Source organism: Pezoporus wallicus, unplaced genomic scaffold, assembly GCF_028554395.1.
Source record: "Pezoporus wallicus isolate ANWC-B61680 ecotype Strahan unplaced genomic scaffold, APGP_CSIRO_Pwel_v1 contig_4722, whole genome shotgun sequence".
NCBI classification, from domain to species: Eukaryota; Metazoa; Chordata; class Aves; order Psittaciformes; family Psittacidae; genus Pezoporus; species Pezoporus wallicus.
In genome coordinates this window covers 2,139-8,094 of record NW_026641840.1, presented here as the reverse complement: position 1 = coordinate 8,094, position 5,956 = coordinate 2,139, and the positions used below count along the sequence as shown (strand labels likewise).

General features: G+C 48.3%; 1 long non-coding RNA gene across 1 annotated transcript; it reads right to left on the bottom strand.

The window, feature by feature from the left end:
• Window positions 1–2,662: 2,662 nt before the first annotated feature.
• On the bottom strand, window positions 2,663–5,584 carry LOC130607988 (uncharacterized). The gene is made up of 3 exons (XR_008974409.1): window positions 5,297–5,584; window positions 4,763–4,858; window positions 2,663–4,319 (listed from the first exon to the last, which is right to left on the bottom strand). It is a non-coding gene; the product is annotated as an uncharacterized LOC130607988 (long non-coding RNA).
• Between the last annotated feature and the right edge of the window lie 372 nt (window positions 5,585–5,956).

Here is a 5,956-nt window from a genome sequence, read left to right as displayed (position 1 = left end):
GAACCAGCACTGAGGAGGAACCATGCTGTCTACCCCCTGCCTTCTCCATCTCCCCTCTCCAGGCAGTGTGCCTTTGGGAAAGAGGCTACAGACAGGAGCTGGTTATACTGGGGGCACGGTCATCAGACCCATTTTTCCTCCCTGTTTTTTATCCTGGATGTGGCAATTGGCCATAGAATGTTCTGCGTGCTCTTCCTCTCCATCTCATACCAAACAGCTTCTTCCATGGCTTTTCCTTCACTTCACCCCCCTAACCCCAAGTGTCTCCCATCCCTATTGATCCATCCATGGTCGGATAAACCCCTTTCACTTCCAGATCATGGTATTAACTTGACATTTGCAAAAGGTCGCCGTGTTTGCTCTGCCTGGGCGTCACATTGCTCACTCTGTTGTGTTTTTGTTTTGTAAGCCCTTCAAGGCAAAGGTGATCTCCTAGGGTATGACTATAGAGTGTCCTGGAAAGCAAGGCACCTGATCCCAGTTGGTGTCTAGGAGCTGAAACAGACAATAAAGTGCTCCTTGATGGAGAGGCTGGCTCTGGTTGTATAATCATCAGAGGTTAACGAGCCTTAACTTGTATGTAAAAGTCTTACTTCCAGAAGAGGTCTGTAACAGCATCTCATGGTAGAACAGCTATTATTATAGTATCATAGAATCCCAGATTAGTTTGGGTTGAAGGGACTTTAAAGCTTATCCAGCTCCAACCCCTGCCATGGGCAGGGACACCTTCCACTAGAACAGGTTGCTCCAAGCCCCCGTGTTCAACCTGGCCTTGAGCACTGCCAGGGATGGGGCAGCCACAGCTTCTCTGTCTCCTAATGTCTCATCTCAGTCTCCCCTCTGGCAGGTTAAAGCCATTCCCCTTGGCCTGTCCCTACAGGCCCTTGTCCAAAGCCCCTCTCCAGGTTCCTTGTCAGCCCCTTAAGGTATTGGGAGACTGTTATTCACCCCAGAGCCTTCTCTTCTCCAGGCTGAACAAGTTTTAAAGAGTTCCAGTGCCAGATCACTCCTGTACTTCCAGGAGTCCATTCAGCCTGTGTGGTATTCCTGGAGCATATGCCATTTGTTACTGCTGCAGGAACAAATACGGGACATAAGGAGATGACACACAACACGTATTTTGTTCACCCAGTTGATGCACATGAAGGCACAGCTTTTTTTAGCTTGCAGTTTGTCACATTAAAACTGTTTGTTGCATCAAACTAATTGCAATTGAGATGAGAGCATATGTTACATGCAGTGTTAGCATGGCTGTCCTGCAGGAGTTGGCCCCAGCAAGGTGCAGCTGGGAGAGAAAAGATGTACGAATTAAGCCTGTGCTCTCAGGTAGGAATGGGTCTGATCCTGTCCTCTGGTCCTGGCATGACCATCATCCCTGTGTTTGCCTCCCAGCACAACTGGAGGTGGAAATGCAGGCATAAAGCTCTACCATGCCATAACCTTGGTTAGGCAGTCGGGAGGGCTCCAGCCTAGGTAGAAACTCAGCACGTTCCCTTTCTATCCATAAGGAGACACCCCAGGCTTTGTTACACTCTCTGAGTGTCAGCTACAGAGAGGCTGGACCACAAAGGTAGATGGGAGAATGGGGCTGTAGGACTCAGCAGGGTGAAGCCTGTGGTTGGGGCTGTTCTTCTCTTGGTGATGTAGGCATCTCATGCAGCAACACATCTACTGACAGCATCTGGAAGAGGTGTGGATAGGGGATCCTAGCCTATAGCTTTAGTGCCAAGATCAACTAGACTGAAAAGCTGTGCCAGCTCAAAGAACAGCCCAACTTGGATCCTCTGCCATGGTTTGCTTTGAGAGTGACACAAAAGCTTGATCGTTCCCCAAAACTCCATAAATGCATTCCCAGGCACTAATTTTTCCCTTGCATACAGTGGTATTCCTTAAAAACCTCTACTGTTTTGATTTGAAAACAGCTCATTCCCTCAACTATCCGGGTTCCTCTGCTTCTTTAGGATATCTCTTGCCTGACAGCAAAAACTACACCAAGCAGGGCATGAGAGTGGTGTAGCTACGTATAGGTTACTCAGCTGGTACACACGGGTTGGGTGGCTGGGAGGTGGCTGACAGCCCTGACGTGTTATGGCTAAGTTCTGCTTCAATTTCTAATCCAGATCTCTCCCTGCTGCCCGTGTGCAACTTGCAGGAATCTGAGTGTGTCTTCGAAATACCCGTTTTCCCCCCAAATTCATCCAAAATTAACTAATGGGTTCAGAAGCTTTGGGGAGAGGGGGATGGCCATGGATGTGAACAGAGAAGCGGCACAGCAGAACCTTTATTTCCTTAGGGAGGCAGCCTGAAGAAATCTCAGCGTTTATTTTCATCTGTTGCTGAGCTTACGACCCACACAAATAACAGGGAAAAGCGAGCGAGCAGCCGACTGCAGAATGGGAACAGGGAAAATGACTCAGCAAGCTTGGCACCAAGCTGGAGAAGATGCAGGTACATTATAACCTTGCTCGAGCATCAGTCTCGTCCGTAACATGACGTAGAAAGGGCAGCTAGTGTAAGTATTTGCATCCCATGGAATCATTCCTCCTGACAAGTGATATAACTCTACTCTTGCAAACAGTTATATACAGAAGCAGAGCAGGTGAGAGGCTGCCTTTATATTCACCAGTAAGGAGGAGTAAAAGTTCAATGGCAACCCCTCACGGCTTTTTAAATATCCTTTATTTTCCTGTTATTAGTTGACAAATAGCTGCTAAATTATAGTTTCATGCTTTGTTCATGTCATTTTGCCTAAGATCAGTACTTCCTGCTACATCACCTTAGAAACTTGATCAACAAACACTGAGCTCTACACGTAAACAAAGCTTTATTTTACCCTCTTTTTGACAGCAGGCAGTGTTTTAAACCCAAAACATTTCAGGTTCTCTAGGCTATTTGCCCCAGTTTCACAATTTGGGCTTGGTTTTGAGGGCCTGTCAGCATTGTTTATGCTTAGATCTGTTTGCGCAGTGAGTGGCAAAGCAAATACATTGCTGAAAATTGCTTTCTGGAATGGGGCTTTCTGCTGTCAAGAGCCGAAATGAAACTGCACTTTCTAACATGTGGGAACTAAAGAGTGAAATAAATTAGAAAGAGAAGTGAAACGAGAAGATTTGTTTTCAGTGACAAAAACTAACCAAAATGAAGCAAAGACAATGCTGAGAAGTAACCAGAACCGTGTCCGAAGCTCGAGCTCTAATAAAGCCCAGGGGTGTTACCTCTAACAGAGGAACTGAAGAACTCTGCAGGGTGCTTTAACCATTTCCTCGTGGAATAGCATCAGATCTTGTCCTGACCCCATAAGAAAGGTCTTTATTTCGTTGTGGAAAAATAGGACTGGAGCCTTATAAAGTTTTCTTACTTGCTCTCACAAGATGAGCATTTCCCAGGTAGCTGCTGTTAAACCACAAATTAACCCAAAAGCAAATGGGGGGATTTTATTTGGCTGTTTTAAAACCCTGCAGAGAACCTCAGTACTGAGCCTCCTGTGATCTGCCACAACAGAGTCCATCAGTCAGGGATTAATTTTAAGGCAGATATTAAAGCCTACCATATGATGAAAGATTTTCCTATATGTGCACTTCAATGGGATGCTTTAAATCCTGTGCATGTGTGTATACGTGCATGCTGGTGTTTACTCAAAACTTCTTCATTCACAGGCAGACACAGCCTTTGGCTTATTCAGGCCTTTCCAAGGAACATAAACTTAGGAAGGGAAAGAGAAGAGTCACCTTTAAACCTCTTGTTTTTGAAAGCAAGTGTTTGAAGGAAACAGGCTCAGGTGGAAGGAGACTGTAAAGATTTTATAACAATGCTTTTTAAGAGGAGGCAGAATTCCTGCTCTTTCTTAGCACAAGACCTTTCAAGAATTTAAAGTAAATTGGGGAAAAAGAACCCTATTTACAGAAATGGATCGTTTTGCTTTTCTCCTCAGCTGTAACCTAAAGCATTTTGCCTCGACAACATGAAATAAAGCTGTGTGATGCTGCACTGTCAGTGCTGCCGCCGCCACTCTGCCTCCTGCAAGTCTCCCAACAGCGATGTCCCTGTCGGAGCCCAGCAAGGGAGTGAATCCTTCTTCTTCCAGTTGAAATCCTGCACCAGGAAAACTCATCCTTCAGCCCTATAAAACACAGCTCGAGTTTGCAGCAAGTGGCTCATTGCTGTTTCTGAGGGTTGGTGTGGGCTAGGTAACTCTCTTCCCATGACACAGCAGAACAGCAACAGCAGCAGCAGCAGAGTAAAAACAGATCGGTTCTGGCAGTACTCCTAGAAGACTACTTTATATCCCAGCTCCAGCTTCTTTCTCCTTTAAGGGTAATCTGGAGATGGGAATATGGAATAAAAAGAACCGTAGTGAGGTAGGGAAATAAGGCCCAGGGGTGCGGGAAGTGAGGCACGCTGGAGCTTGGCTCTGTGGCAGTGGGACAACCTGGATAAAATGGTAGAAAGGAACCCCGAAGCAGAAATCCTCCCAAAATTGGATGGGAAAGGATGGATAAAAAAAGATGGAGTGTAGGGTGGATACAGGAAAGACTCTAGGAAGAAGGAAGGAACGAAGGATGTGCTGTTCCTCACTCAGTTAACTCTTTTGAGCTAAAATAATTCATAATTCCTACAAAATTCCTGTAAAACTTGAAAAATAATAACAGAGGTATCTATATACAGTTACATACATACATACATAGTGCACAGGCACTCGGAAGTGAGTCAGCTGGAGCACAGGTACTTCAACAGCTTTAATGGGAGAGTGAAGGGATTTTACCTGCTGACAATACCAGGACTGGGCCCGGGCGGTTCGTCTGGGCAGCTCTGGTCACTCCTATGGCTTATGGTACATGTGACAGGCATCAGTGTCAACCTGCAGGCAGTGAAGTGGTTGATTAAATGACTCCCTCAGAGAAAACTCGGTGGGACACTGAAGAACTGAAATTCCAGAGTTAAAATCTATTACACCTGTGGGTCATGCTTTAATCTGCTCGGGGGCTGCGACTTCCATGGAAGCGGTAAAGAGGGAATGAAAGTGACACCTTGTCCTCCTTCAGTTTTTAACAGCAAATCCATCCCCCCCTACAAGCCAGACCCTTAAACCTTGCACTTGACCACTGTGATCCCCCTGTTTCGGGAGCAGAATTAGGGGAGCTCCCGCGGGAAACGTGCACTACGTTCCATAGAGAAAAACCCGGCACCCCCCTGCGCACCGCCAGGCAGGGGGTTGGCGCTGGAGCTGGTGGGCTTCACGTCCCAGATCTCATCCAAAATCCTGGGGGCAGGAGGACAGCTGGGAAAACAAACCCACTTCAGCACCGCAGGCGGAACAGCAGCCTGAGGAACGCGGGCAGGCGGCGGGACCCCGGGGGCTGCTCCAGGGGCGGAAAACGGCTCCTTTCTTCCCCTTTTCGCTCCTCTGTTTTGTACACGGGGGTTGTGCTGTTGCAGTGCCGAGCGTAAGGCTCCTTCCAGCGCCTGCAACCCTCCGTGGAGAACCGGCGGTGTTACAGGTGAGAGCGGGGAACCGCTCCCCCGCCAACCGGCGGTTAACCACCGCCTCCGGCCGCTCCGCACGGCATCGCTCCCGTCTCCAGCAGCCTCAGCCTCGCACAAACAATGTTCACCCCCCCCTCCCCCCTTTTTATTACCTTTTCAGTTTTCTTTCTATTTCTTTATGTCCCAACCGGTCCCAGCACCCGCCGTGCACCATGTCGCGCACCGTCCAGGAGCGGGGTCCACCCCTTAGAAGCGCCCGTTCGGTTGTTTCCCGTTAGCGACCAGCGGTGTAAAGAGAGGAGAAAACCCGAAACAACCCGCTCTAATTATTCTCATTACCAGCAATAATGACAGCAAAGCAAGCGCAGCTACTCGCCTTGAGCCGCAAGGCTGAGGGCGGTGGGGGTGTGAGGAGGTGCGGGTGAGTTGCGGGGCTGCCCGGCGTTCGTAGGCGGTGGGTCCGTTCCGCGGT